General features: G+C 45.5%; 1 protein-coding gene across 1 annotated transcript in view; it reads right to left on the bottom strand.

Moving 5' to 3' along the window:
- Positions 1-22,255, bottom strand: part of AKNAD1 (AKNA domain containing 1) — a 318,415-nt gene that overhangs the window by 49,372 nt on the left and 246,788 nt on the right. The window lies entirely within an intron of this gene.

Here is a 22,255-nt window from a genome sequence, read left to right as displayed (position 1 = left end):
TCTTTCTTCTCGCACGCACACCGCACTTACTCACGGCTGGACTACCTCCTGGTGAGTGGACCGATGCGTGCCGCTGCCACGGCGGCGGACATCGGGGTCCTGACCCTGTCTGACCACTCTCCAGTTATCGGCGTTTTCCAGTGGCCGGCGGCCTCCCCCTCTCGGGGGGTGTGGCGCCTCCGGGACACACTTCTACACCAAAAATCGGTGGTGCAACGCATCGGGGAGGTCATACAGGACTATCTCACTCACAATAGCAACACTGACACCTCGCAGGCGACACAGTGGGCGGCATTGAAGGCCGTCCTACGGGGGGAATTCATCTCTATCTCTGCAGCCGAGAATAAGGAGCGACAACTGAAGAGGGATGAGTTGACGGCTCAAGTTCGGGAGCTTGAGCAGGTCCACCGCCGTACGGGAGCGCCGAGGGTCTGGAGGCAGTTGAAGGCAGCGAGGAAGCTCCTCTCGGCTCTGGATCTTGATAGGGCGGAGTACGCCGCCTTACGTTTGAAACATGCCTACTACACTGGGGGGGACAGATGTGGCAAGCTCCTAGCACACCGGCTCCGGGTCGCGCAACAGCGCAGCGTCGTGAAAGAATTGGTGGGCGCGGACGGGGGGGTTGTCTCCGGGGACGCGGAAGTAGCGGAGTCTTTCCGCGGCTTCTACGAGGCGCTGTATGCTGAGGAGCCCTCCCCGCCACGGGAGACCGATAGCTATTTGGAGTCGGTGACCCTCCCGGTACTGGACCCGGCTCAGGCTGACCACCTGGAGCGGGACATCCATGTGGAGGAAGTGATTTCAGCTATTGCGCGGCTGAAACATGGCAAGGCCCCGGGCCCGGACGGGTTCACGTCGCTATTCTACAAGACTTTTTGCACGGCCGTGGCCCCTGTCCTTACGCGGCTGTTTAACTCTTTCTCCGCACCGGGAGCCATCCCTCCGGATCTCCTGAGGGCGACGGTCGCGGTAATCCCGAAGCCTGGGAAGGACCGGGCCCTTTGCGGCTCATACCGGCCCATCTCTCTCCTAAATGTCGACCTCAAGTTGTACACGGGGATTCTCGCAGCCAGGCTGGGTCCACACCTCCCCGACCTGGTGGAGGCGGACCAGGCTGGTTTTGTGCCCGGTAGACAGACGGTTGACAACACCAAGAGGGTGACACATGTTCTGGAGAAGGCCTCAAGGATCTCGGGGGAGCGGATGTTGTTGTCCGTTGATGCAGAGAAGGCCTTCGACAGAGTTCACTGGCCGTATCTTGAGCGGGTCCTTAAGAAACTGGGAATCGGCGATAAGTTCCGCACCATGGTATTTAATTGCTATAAGCATCCTTCAGCGTCGGTGCGGGTAAACGGGTGTAGCTCTGGTAGCTTTGCCATCGAGCGCGGCACGCGGCAGGGCTGCCCTCTCTCGCCGCTCCTGTTTGCCCTCTACATGGAGCCGTTTGCTCAGAGGATTCGTGACAATCCGGATGCTGTCGGGGTCCGGATGGGCCAGTACGTCCACACCGTCAGTCTCTACGCGGACGATGTCCTGCTGACTTTGGACGACCCTAGGAGGTCGCTGCCTACTTGCCTCCGAGAGTTGGACGCCTTCGCGGGGGTGGCCGGCTTCAAAATGAATATGAGCAAGTCGATGGCACTGGACGTGTCCCTGGCTGCGGAAACCAGGAGGGATCTTCAACGGCTCTTCCCCATGCAGTGGTCCTCGTCCACGGTGCCGTATCTGGGGATTCTGCTGGCGCCTACACTGTCGGAGATGGTTACGGCCAATTATGCCTCCCTCAGCAGGAAGATCAAGGACGAGCTTGGCCGCTGGAACAAGGGCCTGCTGTCCTGGCTGGGGCGAATCGCGGCGGTCAAAATGACGGTGCTGCCCCAGATACTATATCTTTTCCGGGCCCTTCCACTCCAACCCCCGGTGGGCTGGATACGACAAATGCAGGCTGACATCTCCCGCTTTGTCTGGCAGGGCCGCAGGCCACGCATGAAGAGGGTCCTCTCCACGCTTGCTCCGGAAGCGGGGGGTCTCGGCATTCCGGACCTCCGTAAGTACTTTCAGGCGGCACAGCTCCGCTATCTGGTGGAGTGGAGCAGGTGGGAGTCCGACAAACATTGGCTCTTCCAAGACCAGGCAGTGGCGGGCCGCACCTTACAAGAGGTTCCATTCCTGCGCCGCGCGCACCGCCCCGCTAATCTTTACGCTTCCTTTGTTACGCGGGTCCCCCTGCGTGTGTGGGACGCGGTCTGTGAGGCCCGGGGCCTTACCACCTTCCCTTCGCCGCTCACGCCCATTGCGGGCAACCCGGACTTCTCCCCTGGGATGGAGCCGGGGGTTTTCTCCCACTGGGTGCAGGCGGGCTGCAGGGCACTCTTCCAGATCTATGGCCCGGAAGGAGTGGTTCCTTTTCAGCAACTCCGCCAGGAGTTCGGCCTGACGGAGCTGGACAGATTGCGCTACATGCAAGTTCGGCATTGGGCCCTCCAGCCTCAGGTGCGTGCCGCCGCTGCCCGTCCAATTACACCGTATGAGCGGTGGTTGGCTACTCGGACCTCCGACGCTAAACTGATCACTGATCTGTACAAACACCTACAACCCCCGCCGTTTCACTACTACAATCCGGGGAGGGAGCGTTGGCACAGGGAATTGGGTAGGACACTCAGCCACAAGGAATGGGACAAAATTGCGTATCGGGCGCGGCACTCTGCATACCACACGGGCCTTACGGAAACCTTCACTAAAGTGTCCACATACTGGTACTACACCCCGGAGAGACTGTATGAAATGCATAGACACACTGACAAGGGGTGCTGGCGGAGCTGCGGGCAGGAAGGTACCCTTACACACATCCTATGGGATTGCCCAGTGCTGACCGCCTACTGGAAGGAAGTTCTGGACGAGGTGGATGAGCACTTTGGCATAGAGCTGCCGCGCCTCCCGGCGTATGTCCTGCTGGGCCTCCCCAATGACCTAATGTACCCACTGAAGTCCCGCAGGGGTAGGCAGATTGCGATAGCGCTGGGGTCTGCGGTTCAGAACATTCTGATCCACTGGCGCACATCCACCGCCCCCTCCATCACCGGTTGGTTGCACAGACTCTGGCATGTGCTGGGGATGGAGAAGCTGTCGCTTACGGTTGCGGGGGAGATAGACCAATTTGAGGAGCTATGGCAACCCTTTCTAGCGCTGCTGTCCACTGAATTCCGGGAGCTCACCTGCCCGAGGTATCTTAGGCTTCTCAGGCTGCGGCCGCCGGTGACCCCGGCGGACTAGCTTACATGTGAGATGGGGACCCCCGGCGGGGGGGGGGGGGGCTGTGCGGGGCTTCCTGGTTAGGGCTACTTTGCTGCGGGACCATAGGACGGGGGGAGGGGGGAGTGTTGTTGTTTTTGTACTGGGAGGATGGGGGATGGGAGGGGGGGGACTGTGTTCTGTTGAGGGGTTGATTGGGGGGGGTTTTATTGCTCTGCTTTTGGGTGTCGGATACGCGCGTGGGATTCCACAGCTTGTAATTCTAGCGTTCATTTACTGTGTTCTTCCCTCTGAGCCAACGCTTCACCTATTGCCAACCCTCTGGAGATGCATCCCTTCTTCTTTGACTGTATTCCACGTATCCTGCCTCCTGTCCCCCTCCCCCATGGTTTGTTTTGTCTCAATAAAAACGTTTTTAAACATGAAATGGAGACTGCGGGATGAACAGGTAAGTGGGGGCAATTAGTGTCCTCAGACAAAATTTCGGCCCTTTGTTTAAGAGCCGCAGATGGAAAGAAAGGTTGTGGAACTTCCGGCGGCATGTTCTGGTACTGATTTGACTCCATCTCACTAACCATGCAGGAGCGAAGGCCTTCTTTAACAGGGGCTGAAGTTTGAGCTGGAGTAGTGAGAACTTTATAATAGGACTTTAGGGAGGGTGTAATCTTCACAATAGGTGCCGATGTTTTCTTCCCTCTGCCTCTCCCCCTGAATCTAGGGCTTTTGGTGCTTATAGGAGGCTCGTTTCTTGCTCCCTTCTCCTTTGCTTTGTCTGTCTCCTCCCCTCCTCTCTTCTTTTTTTTACTTCAGGTATGTTTAAACTAGTAAAGGAGGGGGGTTCTGAGTATTCAGCCCAATAGAAGGTGAAAACTGTGCGATTCTTGTTCGGAAAGTATACCTATTCACGTTCATGAAGGGGTTCATTTTTATTTGATGGCCCTCACTCCTATCCATATGAAAGAGGTCACCCCTCCTCCTTCTCCCAACCCCCCGGTAGCCACAGAGGTCACCCTCTGCCAAATGTATCTCAATTCGGAAGGAGAGAAGGATCCTGATCGCACAGCAGTATTTATATTGCCTTCTTTTTGCCAAAAAAAGGCTTTTCCAAGCTCCACTCCTGTATCTGATTTTACCTCCGGCCTTCCTACCTTGGAGGCTTGACCCCCCTTCCTAAGACGCCAAACGCGTCTCTGCGCCTCCGTGGAGCAATTACAGGTGCTGGCTCTGCGGCCAGGACCTGGAAGCAAGCCGCTCGAGTACGCCACCACTCCAGAGCCGCGCCCTCCCACCGCGAGGCTTGGATCGTCGTGGAAGTTCCCCGAAGCTCTGGAGCCATCCGCTGCTTGTTGTCGCGGGAGGCAGCACCGCACCATGCCGGAGGTATTTCACAAAGTGAGGGGGAGAGGAGGAAGTGAAGACTGTACCCTATAATGTAGTCATTTTCGGAATGACCAGGAATCGAGACGCCCTGGTGAAATGAAGAACCGCGAACATTTAGTTGACGGCTGCCATGTTCTCCCCAGTGCCACTACCCAAAAGGCCAGACAGATTGTGACAAGAGAGGGAATTCCCATTCCACCCCGGAAACGCCTGCATCTTATATGATGATGGAGCGAGGGTACCATACGTGTGTTTGGTTAGAAAACTGGAGAAAATATACAAAGAATGATGGAATGTTAGCTTTCCCTGAGTTTGGTACGTTTAATGTGAGGATTTTGCAAAATTTGAGAGATAAGATGAACTCTTTGGAGCCATATCCTAGACTTACACAGTATGAAGCATTGGTAGAGTGGGTAAAGGAAGCATTTAAGAGAGAAAAGGATAGAGGTGGTGGAAAATCTAGAAGATTTTTTTCGAGTTACCCATTTGAGAAGCGAGAGGATCAAATGAAAAGGTGGAGAAGGGCTGTAGTGACTGAAGGTTTATACCCAGTTTTGACAGTAGAGAGTCAAACAGGAGCAAAATGCAAGGAGAAAAAGAAAAATATGGAAGCGTCCAAAGAGGGTTTGGATGAATCTGATGATTAATTATTAGAAGAAATCATGACAAAAAGGCCTCTGCCATATGAAGAAAATTCAGGGGAGGTGACTCCAAGTGCCCCGCAAATAGTAAATGTAACCCCTCAAGTCACAGAATTAGCTAGAATAATAAGAGAAAATGAATTACTTTAACAGTTGGCTCACCTCGGCTCTACATACTGTTGCCCCCCTTAAATATTCCAATTCCTCCAGACTAAATCCGTCAGCCCCCTGGTTTTCCTCTAAGCTCCGTGCAGAGAAAAGCTGCTGTAGGAAACTGGAGCGTGCCTGGGGGTCATCTTATGACCCCACAGCGAAATTAGTTGACAAAGCCTTACTAAAAAATCGTAACAAACTCAAACGCTCCACGATGAGAGAGTACTTCATTAACAAAATCTACTCTGCAGGCAACTCGGCTAAAATAATTTTAAAAATTGTTAAGGACTTTACCATGCTGACAGTCACCTCGAGCGTAGTCCCTCCTACCCTTGACCTATGTAAGAGGCTATCAGACTTTTTTCAAGACAAAATTCTGGATATCTACTCCACATTCGCTTCGCCTCCTCACCCTCCTACTTCGGTTGCTGGAGCAGCCAACAATGATACTCTGACCTCATTCCATGCTATTTCTTCTGATGTCTCACTTTTGAAACTCCTAGCCTGCAAATCAGGTTTGCCTAAGGATCCCCGTCCTGCTCTGTTTTTCAATATCTTAGACCCCCTCATAAATCCTTCACTGAACCAGATCTGGAATTCTTCAAGTAGCACCGGCATTTTCCCTTCAGCCTGGAAACACACCCTTCTAGTGCCTATTCTTAAAAAACCGAATACCGACCCCACCATCCTTAAAAACTACCGTCCTATTTCCCTTCTACCTGCGCCAGCTAAAATAGTAGAAAAGATAGTGCAGGAACAACTTTCCAGCTATCTTGAATCCCACCACCTTTTCCATGATTCTCAGTACGGGTTTAGATCTGGCTATAGTACGGAGACCGCCCTTCTTGAAGTTTCTGAGACCATCCGTGAATGCGTGGTCTCAGGCAAAGCAGCTATGCTTGTGCTCCTTGATTTGTCCGCGGCATTCGATACGGTATCCCACTCTATCCTTCTTGATAGATTACACTACCTGGGGGTTCAGGGCACTCCTCTGTCCTGGATTCGATCCTATCTGAACAGTCGGACTCAACAAGTTTCTCTCTATCCTTTTAGCTCTGATGAGAAAACCCTGTGCTGTGGGGTTCCCCAGGGCTTGGCGCTGAGCCCCCTCTTTTTCAATGTCTACCTTTCCCACCTCTCGCGTCCTTGGTTGAATCCTGTGGAGTGAGGGTGATCTCTTACGCCGATGACACCAAATTGGTGTTCTCTTTTAAAGATCACTCTGAAGCAACTTTCGCTAGTTTCAGACATTGCCTGTCCAACATCTCCTCGTGGATGTCCATGAATACTCTCAAGATTAACCGGACAAAACCGAGGTCTTGTTTTTTAACCAATAAAATCCCCCTCCCTCGATGCTCTGGTGGCCATCCAAGTTGAATCCGCCTCCTAAGCCTGTGGACTCGGCCAGGAACCTGGGCTTCCAGTTTGACAATGATTTGTCCTGCATTACTCAAATTAGACAGGTGTCCTTCTCTTGCTTTGGAAAACTCCATATGCTTCGCAAATTCCTCCACTTTCTCCCCTTGGAATCCCGCTGGACCATAATCCACGCCGTAATCACCTCACACCTAGACTACGCTAATAGCCTCTATCACAGGGCACCAGCATATCAGATCAGACGCCTACAGTTTATTCAAAACGCGGCGGCCAGAGTGATATGCAAAATTCCTTATCGACACTCGATCACTCCCCATCTGAGGAAGCTCCATTGGCTCCCAGTGATCAAGAGGATCGAATTCAAGGCTCTTGTTCTGGCATTTAGAGCGTACCAAGGCCATGGCCCCGCTTATTTGAGAGCTCGACTCAAGCACTATCAATATAGCCGGACCCTCAGATCCAACCATCTACGTCTTCTGGCTACCCCCCGCTTTCGCAGGTCTCGAATGGGTGGCAGAACATTTGCAGTAATCACAGCCAAGACTTGGAACACCCTGCCACTCTCTCTGCGTTCTGCCGAGTCAGAAGCCATCTTTCGACGTGCTTTAAAGACTTGGATGTTTACCAACCTCTAGTCCCTTATTGTCACCTGCCTTCTGTCATCTGCTCTAGCGCCAGGACACCCCCGTTGGGGGTAGCTGGGCGCTCTATAAATGCCAAACATAAATAAATAAATAAAGTACATTGGTTGAATAAGGCTAGATTGGAGTACATAAATTGAATCAATTGAACTTGAATGCAGAAGCTTTGACAGTACCAGTGACAATTGGTCCTGTAGTTCCGCTATTTGGGGAAAACTCAACCTTACAGAAAATACCAACATTGGCAGTCCCAAGAAGTAGTGTAAGGAGTGACATAGTAATGTAATGTAAATAAAATTTGTAGAGTGCAACTAATGCCCGAGGGCATTTTGGCGCTGCCGAAAACTGAAATGAGTGTGGCAGAGGGAAACTGCTGCTATAGACGGAACTAAAAAAATGTATACAAGTTGTGTAAACAGCCAGGTTTTTAGGCCCTTTCTGAAACTAAGTAAAGAGAGAGTTGTTTTTAGAGTATATGGCAATTGATTCCAGAACATTGCTGTTGCCCTGAAAAAACCTCTACCTCCCCATGTAGCCTTCTTAAATGGGGAGACCATCATGTTCTTGGCCAAACCTGACCGCAGAGTTCTTGTCGGACTATACCATTTGAGTTTGTTCTTAAACTGGTCTGGCCTCAGTCCGTGCAAAGATTTAAAACCCAGGCAGAGGGCTTTAAATATACATCTTTGTCTGACTGGCAACCAATGCAGTTTTCTGATGGCTTCTCTTGCTGATTCGTTTTTTGGAATTTTAAAAATGAGGCTAGCTGCCACATTTTGTAAAATCTGAAGTTTTTTAACAAGACCTGATGCAAGAGTGAGATAAAGACTGTTGCATTAATCAAGCCGTGTAAGGACCATTGCCAAAGTCACTGTTTTTAAGAGTTCAGGTGGTACAAATTTTTAGATTTTATTAGTCAGCCTTATGGAACAGAAGGATGCAGATGTAACTTTGCTCATTTGTTCTTTAAATTTAACTTCCCTATCTATTATAATTCCTAGGTTCTTTACCTAGGTTGAGGGTGTGGGCAGTGCGTCCAGCTCTGGCGGCCACCAATCGGCGTCCAGAGGGAGGGTTTATTGCTAAAGATGATAACCTCGGTCTTTGAGGCATTCAGCTTCAAGCAATTTCCATCCATCCATTCGTTCACCTTCCTCATATATGCGCTGAATGCCTCTCCAGGGCTATTTTCCCCGATTGTCAGAGACACTACGATTTGGGTGTCATCTGCATACGAGGCTAAGGTAAAACCAGAGTCTTTGATAATCGACGCTAGTGGTGTGACATAAAGATTAAAAAGTGTGGGGCTCAGTGCCGAGCCCTGTGGGACTCCACATGGTAGGGAAAACTGCCTGGAGACAAACGTCCCCATTGCCACATTTTGCTTCGATTTGTTAGGAATGATTTTAGGAGGTCTATTGCTTTTCCTTTTATCCCTAAGTCATAGATCCGGTCAACCAAGATCTTGTGGCTGACCGCATCAAATGCCACCGTGAGGTCAAGAAGCACCAAGGCTGCCGTTCCCCCTCTGTCGAGAACTTCACGTATTTCTTCAGTTGCTATAATTAATGCAGATTCAGTGCTATAATTTTTCCTGAATCCATGTTGTGATTCGTCTAGCAGCGAGTTCACTTCTATGTATTCTGAGATTTGTTTGTTCATAATTTTCTCTGCCAGTTTAGCAGCAAAAGGGAGTCTCGAGATAGGGCGGTAGTTACTCGGCTCAGCACTGTCCAAATTGTCTTTTTTCAGAAGTAGGAGAATTGAGGTACGTTTCCACTGGACAGGGAAGGTCTCACTGGTGAACAAATTGTTAAGAATTTGCCCCAGATTTTTTGCCACTTGGGCAGGTATTAAGTGCATTATATTTGGCGGGCAGGGATCATATGGAGAACCTGATTTAATTGACAGAATTAGGTCTCTAAGTTGATCCTCCGAGGGGATCTTAAAGGTGGAGAAGCTGTTTTTACCTTCAAGAACAGGAGGTGTGTGCTCAGCCTGATGATAAACTGCTTTGTTAGTCGCAAATTTCTAATAGATATTAACCACCTTCTCTTGAAAGAAACTAGCTAGTGTGTTACAAAAATTTTGATTTATTCCGGTGTGACTGGCATTAGTTGGAGTTTCCAGCTACTTAATAAACGAGAAAAGAGTTTTACAGATAGTCTGAGATTCTCATAATACCAGGGTTGGGACACTTTTCTAGTTGCATTTTTGTAAGTAGTTGGTGCTATCCTGCCCAATGCGGTGTTTAGCCAAGGAGTAAAATTCTCCACATTTTGCTACACATTGCCCCCAATTGACAGGGGGTGGAGGTAACAGCCTCTCCTGGTTCGGCTGAACATATTTTATACCAGGCTCTGCCCTTTATATGTTGAATAGGTGGTCTATGAATGAAGGTTTTTTTGGTCTTCATTAGCCAGTTAACCACCCAGTGATCTGATCAGGTCACTGGAAAGGATTGCAACAGCTTGATGTCCTCATAGTTAGAAAAAATGCTATCCAACATATGACCAGCCCTGTGTGTTGGACCCTTGGAGATTAGGGGAAGTACAAAGGCGTCCATGGCATCAATACGTTTTTGCGAGTCTGGGTCAAGATGAAAGTTAAAATCCCCCAGCACAGTTAAGTTCTCATTGATTGTTAATGTTTCTATCACAGTGCTGAGTTTGTCAATAAAACTGCTCCTAACACCTGGTGGACAGTATACTAGCATCCCTTTTATAGCTGATGAGTCTGGAGGCTGTATCAAAAATGTCAATGCCTCGAAACCCATGGTGGTTAATGGTTCAAATCTAGTCTTAAAGTTGCTGCAGTAAAATACTGTCAATCCACCTCCTCTTCTTTTCTGTCTGTCTAGTCTAAATACGGCGAACCCAGGGGGTGTGGCAGCAACGATATCAGGGCCGGAACTGTCATCCGCCCAAGTTTTTGTTACGAAGGCCACATCGGTATCTTGAGTTTAAACAAGATCATAAAAATCTAGCTGATGTTTCACCAGAGATCTTGAATTTAATAACATGCAGTGGATATTACTGTTTTTTGGGGAGGGCCTATTCTTTTGCGTATGACCAGACAATACACTATGGTCAGAATAGCTTCCTGAATAATGTTTAAGTTGGACGTTGTAATTAGACTGATACGGTAAGCATGGCGTGATAGTGGTAGTAGTTTGTCTTAATGCCAGTAATGCTTCGCAGGAGTACCTGATAATATCTACCGGTTTTTGAGGAAAAGGACCAGGGGTACCGGCACATAGTTACAATAACAAATAATGAGTCAAGATGGCCAAAATAACACCCTGTTAGATCTACCAGTTGAAAATTAATTGACTAAGACCCCGAAGAGAAGTATCCAATTAGACCCGAGGAAAATAGGACAAATTACCACTCCAAGAGCAGGGAGTTCAACAGGTCCCTCACTAGAAGAGCTAAATAATTGGATAAAAGAATTGACCAAGCCAGAAGTCCTGCCTAAGAGTGTGAATGTGAGTCAATTAAAGGTAGATTTAGAAGAAATGATTATTCGAACAGTAAGTCCAGATAGATTGTGGACCAACACTGACAAGAGCTGTTGTTTTTGTGTCAAAGTATTACTCGGAGAGCGAAGAATTTCCATGAAAAATTATCGGAAGTGGCTAGTGAATTTGGTGTAGATATAGAAAAATCGAAGTTGTTACAGAAGTCGTACCGAATGGCTTTCACTGACAAAGATTTAGAGAGCTTGAATACATCAGGGAGGAGACTGCAGATAAAGGAATTAATGAATATCTTGAAGAAATAGGGAACTATAGAAAGATGGAGGAGTAAATGGGTGAAAAAGAAGGAAGAAACGACTGGAAAGGGAACTTCATGTTTCCATTAAAATAAACTGAGCAGGTAGAAAGAGCCTGTCGCATGAGAGAAATTCCAGGTGGAGGATATGTTCTAGTACCTTGGACTAGACAGGATATGTCATTTACAAATGATTTTCCCAGATTAAGAGAGAAACCTGTTGAGTGGTATGAGCAAGTAGACAGATTTGTAAAGGTTTCATAGGTACTGTTGAACGATTTAGATGGTCTTTTTGAGATAGTGGTTCCAGCTGATTTGTGGACAGAATGTAAGATTCCTGTTGATTGGCTAAAAGATGAGTATCCTAGAGATGCAAAAACAGGTGCACCATCTGAAGAGGTGATGAAAAAGTATCATCAAGCCATTACCTTCCTGAAAGGAAAAATCTCTCCAAAAGAAACAGATTGGGTTAAGATTGACAAAACGACCCAAGAGCCTAAAGAGTCAGTTCACGTTTATTATCAGCGATTGTTACAGGTGTTTAAGCAGTGCAGTGGATTTGAGAATATCGGAGATAAGGATATGGGACATTTTGTGTATCGTTTCCTATATGGATTAAGACCAGAAATTATTGCAATGATACAGCAGCATATGCTTTGTTGGCAGAGTAAGTCAATTGACGAGATTCTGAGATATGCAAAGTATTGTAGTGAGGATATTGATTCACGACTTAAAAATTTAAAAGAGAAAATGATGTGGGCACAAGTGAAATTGGCAGAACAGCAACAGAAAGTTAGTAATGTACAACAAGGTCAGGGTCAGGTAGGACAGACAAACAGTGGAAATCGAGGAAAGTTTCAAATGAGTGAGGAAGAGGCTAAATAGAAATATCCTTGTCATGCTTGCGGAAAGTTGGGACATTGGAAGAACAAGTGTAAATCTGGAAAAAAGGGTAATGATGTAAATAACATTTTAAATCCACAGATGTAGAATGAGGTGATTAGGAATTACGCAGCAGCAGCAGCAGGTAGTTATTCCCAGTTACATGTGCCACAACCACCAATACCTCCCAATGTGAATGCTCACATGCAGATGTACAGTGCAAGTTCGGTATTTCGAGGAGAAGAGCAGTTTGGTAAGAATCCATTAGTTTCACAGTATTTGGTGCGTTGTAGTGCGACTGATTCAGATTTGTCTCAATGACGGTGTCTGAGGGGGGAGGAAGAGTGCATACTTGGCGCATCTTTAGCGGTAGATCAGTGAGGTCCATTTATTGATGGAAAGGTAGAAGGTAAAGATATCCCCTTCTTGTTGGACACTGGTGCTACCCGTTCCACTGTAAGAGCAGTGGAAATCCCAAACCTACCCCTCTCGGGAGAAACTATCCAAGTTGTAGGTGTTGCAAACAAACGCATTAGAACTCCAGTCACAGCCCCAATAGAAGTTCATATTGGAAACCCTAAAGACATGCATCGGTTTGTGGTGTGTGATACCAGTCCGGTTAATCTCTTAGGCAGAGATTTGTTGTGGAAAATGAATTGCACTTTTTATTGCACACCGGATGGTGTTGCATTCATGACACCGAATCAGGATGTTGAATATAAAATATTGATGGCCCAACAAGAGTCAGAAGTAAGTGAATTATATTCACTACTGACGGAGGAAGAATTGCCAGAAGAATTAAAAAGTACAGTGAGATTGGATGTGTGGGATTTTACAGGAAGAGAGATTGTATGAATGAGAAATGTAGACCCAATTCAAGTAATAGTGAAGGATGGAGCAGTGTATCCCAATACCCCTCAGTGCAAGATGAGTCCAGAAGTAATTGCTGGAGTCACATCTGTGATTGATCAGATGATTGAACAAGGGATTTTAAAAGAAATACTGAGCAGTCTCTGTAATTCACCCATTATTGGTATTAAAAAGCCTAATTGGAAAATATAGAATAGTTCAGGATTTGAGAAACGTGAATAAAATTGTAGTGCCATGTTGCCCAAATCCTGCAAAAAGTCTGTACCAAATGCCCTGTGATGCCGAATGGTACACAGGTATTGATTTGTCTCAGGCATTTTTTTCCATCCCTCTGCACCCGGAGAGCCAATATTTATTTGCCTTCCGGTTCGGAAACCGTGTTTGGCATGGTGCCGAGTCCGTCAAGGGTACACTATGAGTCCATTAATCTTTAATCAGATCTTGAAAAAGTGTTTGGAAACTTTAAAGTTACCTGGAAATAATTCTGTCTTGGTTCAGTATATGGTTACCTACTTGTGGCTTCAAAAACACGAGAAGCATATGTAACAGACACCATTGCTTTACTGAACCTTTTAGCTGAAGGAGGACATAAGGTTTCACCATCAAAGTTGCAATACTGTAGTCAAGAAGTTCAATACTTAGGTCACAAGATTGAAAAGGGACTTAGAAAAGTGACACCAGAGAGAATCAGTATTATCAAGAAAATGAATCCACCCCAAAATCAGAAGGCAGTGCAGATGTTTTTGGGAATGGTTGGACACTGCAGACAATGGATCTGTGGTTTCTCGTTGATTGCAAAACCTCTACAGAGGTTAACACGAAAAGATGTGAAGGATCCGATTGTGCTGGATGAAGAGAGTTTGGAATCTTTCTCTCGATTGCGAAACAGTCTTTGTCAAGCAACTGCTTTGTGAATGCCAGATTATTCTAAAGAATTTGCATTGGTGTTCAATGTTTGGAGAAAGTCTGTTAGGAAAAATAGTAATTCCAGTACTTTCAGTAGCAATAATAATTTTAGTAATATTAACGGTGTATAAGTGTTGTAAGTGCATGAAAGGGAGAAAATATATATCAGATAAAAATAATAGAAAGAAAGGATTAAAAAGGAAAAGAGATGAAATAGAGTTGGAGGAAATAAATGAAGAATATTATGTCATGATGAAGAAGCTAGATGAGAGTGCCATAAAAGAAGAAACTAAGCTTTAAATAAAATAAAGGGTGGCACTCGGTATGGTGAGTATCTATGATGGCTTCACAAGCCATCAGAGGGGGGAATTGATGGAGCAGTATTTCACGAAAAGAAACCTGCTCGTATTGAGTACCCCTGTAACATGTACTAACTTTAAGTAGTGAATATTTATTAACGTGCACCCTCACATCACACATGGGAAATTTGCTTTGCAATATGCATGAATTAATCCTAACATATATGTAAATAACTGGAAATGTGATAATATTGTGCATAGAATGAGATACAAAGGCTTGCATGGCGAGGCCGAATGAATATAGAGTAAAAAGCATGACGTGTGTTGCTTTATTCAAATAATTAATGTCGCTTTTCTGCTTATGCTATGCTAGGTTAACTATTGATATGGAGTAGAGTTAAGGTGGGTGGTTAACAGAGAAGATTACATTATTACATAATTAATAAATGTATGTTTTCCCGTTTTTTCAGTACTGAACGAATGCTCCATTTTCTATTAACTTGACACGACTCTGGAGGGAGGAATGGGAAGCAAGCATAAAGCACGTGACCAAGTGGCTGGACTTCTGAACAAGCTGAAAGAGCATGACACAGTGAAGCACAATATGCTTGACATGCGGCCAACTCCAGTGTCTTCATGAGAAAATTCTGTAGTTGTTGAATGTATTAATTTTTGTTCCTTGATTGTTACACATAGACTCATGAAAGAGATGGGATGAAAAAATGAATATGTGGGAATGGAAGCTTAACAATGGGGTAGTCAAAGAATCGTGATCTAATGGTAGGGTGATCATCCGCCCCTAGATTTCAGCCAATCCTGTAGCTGGGACAGGCAATTTTAGCAACTTTAGTGGGACGGACATGTGAATTAAAGGTATAAAGAATAGGTAATTTGGGGGTGGGGTCTGCTGGTGTGAGTTTCGGAAGGAATGGGAGGAGAGAGAGGGATGCGCCGTTGTTCGTCGGGTTGCAGAGAGGCCTAGCTGTTCCTGTCCTATCCCTGTCCTGACACTTGAGACTTTGATCCCTGACTCTCTGTCCAGGGTCCCCTACTACTACCTAGGCCTGGGTGGTGGTTTCCTACTTTGAAATTATTTGGGTTGGTATTCTGATAACTCTAATTTCTTTGAACCTTTTGTCTCTTCATCTATCCCTCCGAATTGATGAATTTTGATTAATGCATATGTCTGATGTCTCTTTATCTATCCACTCTATGCAACGTATGTTTTTTTTAGATTGTTTATTTGCTGGATGTTTTGATTAGATTGTACTCTCTCTCATGAGGTTTTCCAAGATTAACCCATTTGAGTGTAGATAAAAATTAATAATTTGCATACCAAGAGTCTGTGGTTATTTTAGTTAGGTTTATGATTAGAACTTCGTATAGAATTACCATTGCCTTTAATTCTTCAACTAATTGGTCCATCGACCAAGTAGATGAGAAATTGAATAACATGTTTATTGTGTAATTGTGGACTGTCTAAATATTGATCAACAGAGTAAAGATTTTGAAAGAAATGTGCAAACTTGACACCAGCGCAACAGGGATTTGGGTGTATGTGTGTAGGGGGAAAGTATGTGATTATATTGAATGTTCATCCCTGATCAAAATACTGGGTTTGTGCTGGATCACTGGCTTCTATCTTTTTATAAATATTGCTTTTAATTTGATAATCCTTTTAGATGTTTATAAGTCTTGAATCAGAAATGTTTACAACATTAAAAAATAATATTAAAGGATCTCATCCCATTGAGAATTACCCAATGTTTTGCAAATAAAATGCTTTTGAGGTGTACATTTGTGTCATTTATTTTGAAAGCTGCTGAGCAACAGCAAGACTCTGGACGCAGTATCATTGGTTTCATGTAGGTCTGAATAAGCAGTCTCACTGTGTTTCCTACCGAAGAGCAACTAAGTAGAAATTGAGTAGACTTTTACTGTGTTTCTAATTTAGAGTATGTGAACAGTGTTTTAATGCAGTGAGTATTTGGGGGAGCAAGAGCTGTCTGAACCAGGAAAACCAATGCGTAGTAGCTACCTTTCATTAGGTTTCCAGAAAGAGCTGTTAGACATGCAACCCCCACTGATAATTCTTAATAGTCCCTGACTCTTACAAGATGCTAGCAGGTAGGACAGCTTGAATAACGAGATGACTAAAAAGTTGTTTATGGGATGAGATGACAGATTCACTGACGGTTAGAAGGGAACCTAATATTCCAGCTTACTTCCATGCATTCAGGAGGAAAGGGAAGGAAGATGGGGCCCTAGAAACAATGAAACGCTGAACTAAAGAATCTCACGTATCCTCAGATGTTTTAGATAGATGCCAGAATGTGCAACCTCAAAGGCTCCGTATGGTTTGGTAAAGAGTATTCAGTTTCTCATCTGGGTACTGTCTATCGGTGTTGACCACTTTGGTGCTATTTCCATTTGTACCCAAATTGGGTTTATTCTTGGTCCAAGCTGATCTGATCAAGGGGGTTTGTTTGAAAACTATGGCTGTCATAGAATGTGCTGAAGAAGAAATGTAAAAATGTTGTTAAATGCAATATGAGTTGATGGAAAGGTGAAATGACTCCTAAGAAGTTATCATCTGTAGGTAAGGGCCTGTGCAGTGGTTGGGAAACATAAAGCACATATGATCAATTAAATGTGTAATCCAGAATTAAAATGTCTTAAAATTCAGAGACAGTAGAGGCATGACAAAAATACAGTTATGTTTAAAGTTGCAGTTCATGATATCCGGGTAGGATATTAGAGTGATAGGAAGAGCCCCAACCCTTCGCCTTGCACAGCTTGATTTCTCTCTGAGGCCACAATATAATAAAAGGAAAAAAATCATCCTGATGTTGGTGGGAGGATGACAGCACTGCTGCCAGTCCACAAGGAAATCTGATTGCAGCTGAAGCCGAAAGCAAGCAGACAGTGAGGGGTCATACAAAATGGTGGCAGAGGCCTAAAAAGATGCAGGGTGAGAAGAGCACGACAGAGACAGAGAAAACCAAAGAATCTGGCAGTGGCACTGAGGAAGAGAATCATGTGTGAAGTTCCCTCTTTCACTTGCCTATACAGGCCTGTGCTGCAAACCTTGAGGAAGGTGCAGAAGTGGCCAATTCACTGTTGCCCTCCACAGGGTGTTGCAGGTACAAGGGAAACAATGGGTTTGAGAAGTGCTGTGGAGGTAAGGAACCCCTCTGAAGTTAAAAAGTGACCTGGCAGAGTGCAGGCGGCCAAAGCCCAGCAGATTCCTCTGGGTGAGGAACAGCTGAGGTGATGAAGCATGGGGGCAAATTTACACAGTAAGTGAGGTGTAACACCAATGCTCTAGTAATAGAGACAATCCATCACACAAAGCACCAGTGACAAACAGTAAACAAACATGACTGCCCCACCTGCCACCCACCCTAAACGAAAAAGGCTGAAGATCATCAGGTATAGGCAGCTGGGGAGACTAGAGGTCATATAACCCTTTCTCCCCTCACCACAGCATTCTTTCATACCCCAATTCTGGGCCTGAGAACAGGTCAGAAACTAACATCCTATTTTGGCTTCTTCGCAAGTCCACAAATTCTGCCCATGTGACAGGATTACATTGAAGCCGTAAAGAATATTGCCAATGGATGAGAGGTCATATTTCATCACCATCCAATCCAAAAGGTGCAACACACGGAGATGCACCTCTGAAACAAGGAGGTACACCTAGGTCACATCCCGCCGGGGAACCACTGTGACTCCTGCTAAGGGGAAATAAGGGAACAGCATAAAAGAGTTGTGCGTGAGGCCCCACCAGACAGATCAAAAACTGACCAAAAAGAATCAGGTGCTAAGGTGTCCAAAACTCAAATAGACAGGTACTACAGAAAGCCCCAGTAATACGCCAATATGTAAAGTCCCTGGTTTCATGACTATAAATTTGGACATAACAGAAATGAAAAGGGACATAGGGATTTAGATTAGGAGGATGTAATAAGGGGCAGATTGGTGCAAGGCCCAGAGCTGAAAAAGGTCATGCAACATATAAAATGTATAAAAAAATTCCAGAGTCATCACAACCAGAGGATATTGAAGACTTCTTTCACTGCCAGAAGAAGGAAGCAGATACATTGCCCCTTCATGTATCTATCAGAATGGTGAAGGAACCTGAGTAGAAGCAGATTGAAAAGAATTCTCTTACAAGGTTCCTCTCACGCAGGCATCCTACACAGAAGTTCGGAGAGGGGTTTCTGTCAATGGTGAATGAAGATTCACTGATGGCAAGTCTTGCTCTTTAGGGTACTGTAATCTCAGAAAAGGCAATTCCGTCAGACCCAGTTGATAAGAGGGTTGCAGTGAACAGCACCGATGCAGCAGAATACTCCTCCTATACCATCTAGTCATTCATTAGGGATTTTCAATCATTGACTGACTTCATGGAAAAGGTTGCTGATTTGATACCAATGCTGGCAAAAACAGAGCAGCAGGTTTGACTTTTATCGAACATTTCATATGCCTCGTCTACAGCTGCATCATCTATAGCAGCAGGAAGACAAATATGGCTCAGACCCTGGAAGGTGGAGGCTTTGCAAAAGGCACCAATAATGACATTTCCGTTCTCAGGATCTAAATTGTTTGGATCTCAGTTTGACGAGATGATCAAGCTATCTGCTATGGACAGAAAGCTGTTGGTCCCAGCCAAGCCAGCTAAAGGTTTCATTTTTTTTTGGTGCGAAAACGGCATTTGCTCTGTCATTTTATAGAAGAGCAAGTCAACCCTTTTGGGGGATGGGACACGGCCAGGGAGTCCCTCTTCTAGAAAAGTCCCACACTCCTAAACACAGCCCCCAGCTAAATCCTTACAATCTAGACAAAAGTGCATTACCAGTGGGATGTCGAATCTCTTATGTTTTTGGGATGTCTAGAGGAACTCTATTTTGAATCAATGGGTCCTAGAGATAGTAAAGAAACGGTTTCAGATTGGTCTCTCTTCCCAGCCCCCAGAATGTTTTTTGTCCGACTCACTGCCATCAAATATGGAGAAACAAAGGGCCTTGAAAGAAGGAATCCAAAAATTGTTACTGAAAGAAGTGATTGTACTGGGTCTGAGATACCAAAGAGGAAGGGGAACTTATTTGATCCTCTTCTTAGAAAGACATCAGGAGAATTCAGTCCAGTCCTGGACCTCAAGAATGTTAACTGGTGCATACCTCACATGCAGTTCAAAATGACAACCCCGGAGGAGATTCTTCCGTTCATCAGGCAAAGTGACTTCTTAGCATCTCTGGACCTTTTAGGTGCACACCTCTACGTGCCAATCCATCCCAGTTGGCAAAAGTTCCTGCGCTTCTGTGTTCAAGATTGGCACTGCCAATTCCAGGTACTCCCTTTTGGCCTCACTTCCTCTTCAAGGGTAATTACTTAAAGTATTGGCCCCTTTAGTAGGGGTTCTGCATGGTGAGGGAATTCAACTATTTCCATATCTGTATGACTGGCTGAACTCTTGTTCTGATTTTTCAAGGCCCAGTCTGAGGTTTAGCAGTTGTGCAGAATCGTCAAAGAGCACAGATTTTTGCTAAACCTAAAGAAATCTTTCCTTGTTTCAATCCAGGATGGCTTGTGTTATTTACATATCCATTCATGACCAGGGTCCAGCCTTTGTAGTAAGCAGAATTAAGAGATACGTTCCTACTCAAGCTCTCAGATCCTCTCTTGCCAACCAGCTGAGGATCCCTCGGTTCAATCCAAAGGGAGCACGGGGTAGGAAGTCTTCTGTCCTGGCCCAATCTTACAGAACTCTCTCCCTTCCTTGATCAGGCTGGAACCCAAATTCCTGAGGTTAAGGAAGCTTTTGAAGGCCTGGCTGTTTGAGCAAGCTTGTGATTAGCCCGAGCTCTCTCCCTCCTGGCTATCACAACGCCAAGAAACACTTAGGTGTTAACAAAACATAACAGTTCATAGGGGCACCCTTCAGAACCAGCGTGGGGAAGGTGTTCTTGCACGAGGACAGAAAATACAAACTCAAGACAGAGACTGTGACTTTGTTGCAGAGACATTGCCTCCTGTGAGACAGTTGTTAAGACACGAAGGACTCATGTTGTCGACTTTGGCGGTGCTCCTGTGGGCTCTTTTGCATATGTACCCTTGGTTATACCACTTATTGGTTCACTGGGTTCCGGCTTCACAGAAGTTTCAGATGGGGTCCCAGCGGATACTCAAGTGCTGGAGGCTCTGGGATGGCAGTTGAAGGAGGAGATCTTGAGAGGGGGCTATCCTCTCCTCATAGTACCATCAAATGTAGTCACAAAAGATGACAGCAAGTTGGGTTGGGGTGCTACTTTGGAGGGGACAACAGCTCAGGGAAAATGGTCTCCTCCCTCATATTGGAGAGAACCAAAGACTGTCCATCTTGCACTGATGTTGTTTGCTCCACAGTTGGCAAATTATCATGGCCAGAAAAGAACAGACAGAACATAACAGACAACATGGAGGTTATGGGCTATATGAATCATCAGGGTGGATGCAGGATTCAGAGCCTCGCCTTTCTAGCTCAAGAAATTGCTGTCTGGGTAGAGTCCAATCTGAAGTCTGTTTCAGACATCTACCTGCCAAAGAAAGAGAATTGGGCAGACGATCAATTGAGCAGGACTCTCCCTCCAATGAGCTCCTTGTCTTTGACAAAGGAAGTGTTCCGGCAGTTGCAGAGGAGGTTTGGATATCCAACAGTAGACTTGTTTGCCTCCATGTGGAATGCTCTCCTGCCCTGTATCTGCACAATTATTTCTTGGCCAGAGGCTTGGAGGATAGACGCATGTTTTTCAGATGACCAACAGGACTTCTGTTCACCTTCTCTGCAATCCCTATATTAGCCAGGGTCCTTCAAATAAGTCACATTGGCAGTTTCAAGGTGGCAGAGAAGGTTGTAGAACCCTCTCTTGTTGCAACTGGTAGCTCAGCCACTGTGGGCAATTCCATGGCACCCATATCCCTTAGTGAGTTCCCCTTCCGATGGTGGTTCTGAGGCATCTTCATCTTCAGGCCTGGATCTTGACAGGGTTAATTTGCTAGCTATGGGATGTTCTTCAGAAGTGGTACAGATGATCCAACATTCTAGATGCCCATCTACCTTTAGAGCACTCTCTCGCCATTGGGAGAATTTTCACAAATAGTGTAAAGAAAGGGAATGTGTTCTTAATTCAATATATCCCATAAGGATTTTTAATTTCCTTAGAGATGGGTTTCTGTTAGGTCTTTCAACCGCTACTCTCTGTTCCCAATGGGCAGCTATAAGGGCATTCAGAAGTTCCCAGATGGAGGGGGGTGAGTCCTTAGTAATCAGACTACTGAGACATTTTTCTCTCAAGAGGCCAATACACTATCCATCTCCCTCTTGAGGTCTGCCTTTGGTGTTGAAGGCTCTCCAGTACACTCCATTTGAGCCCATGGAAAGCATAGATCTAAAGTTTCTCGCTCTTAAGTTGGTTTTCCTAGTGGCTATTTCATTAGCCAGAAGGATAGGAGAATTAGGTTCGCTACTGAGATTAGAGCTTTTCCTGAAGGTATTTCCTGACAGGGTGGTCTTAAAGCTAGATCTCAGGTTTGTTTCAGAGATTCCTTATCGGTTCCATACTTCTAAAGAGCTAGTGTTACTGGTTTTGGCTCTGACTCCTGTTTCAGAAGAGGAATCTTTGTTGCATGTGCTGCACATTAAGAGTGCGAATCTGATTTATTTATCAAGTACAAAACAATTCAGGAAGGTGGGTAACCTATTTGCTAATTTCAATCCAGCAGGGAATAGTTTAAAACCATCCAGTCCTACCATATGTAGATGGATTAAAGAGACCATCTTGTTAGTTTATGGGTCCCAAGGTAGAGAATTGTTATCTCAGGTACAAGGGAGGTCGACAAGGGGTATGTCAGCTTCTTGGGCATAAATTAATGGAGTATCTGTGGAAGATATCTTTAATACAGTTAGGTGGGAAATGCCTAGTACTTTTATGAATCATTATCATCTCCAACTGGGAGGAGCTTCCTCAGATAATTTTGCTTTGTCAGTTTTGATTGCAATTTCAAATTCATAATATGTGAAGCAACATATGAAAAAATGT

This window comes from Triturus cristatus, chromosome 4_2, assembly GCF_964204655.1.
Source record: "Triturus cristatus chromosome 4_2, aTriCri1.1, whole genome shotgun sequence".
In the NCBI taxonomy this organism is placed as follows: Eukaryota; Metazoa; Chordata; class Amphibia; order Caudata; family Salamandridae; genus Triturus; species Triturus cristatus.
The sequence above is the reverse complement of the archived record's forward strand: the minus strand, read 5'-3'. Positions and strand labels throughout refer to the sequence as shown.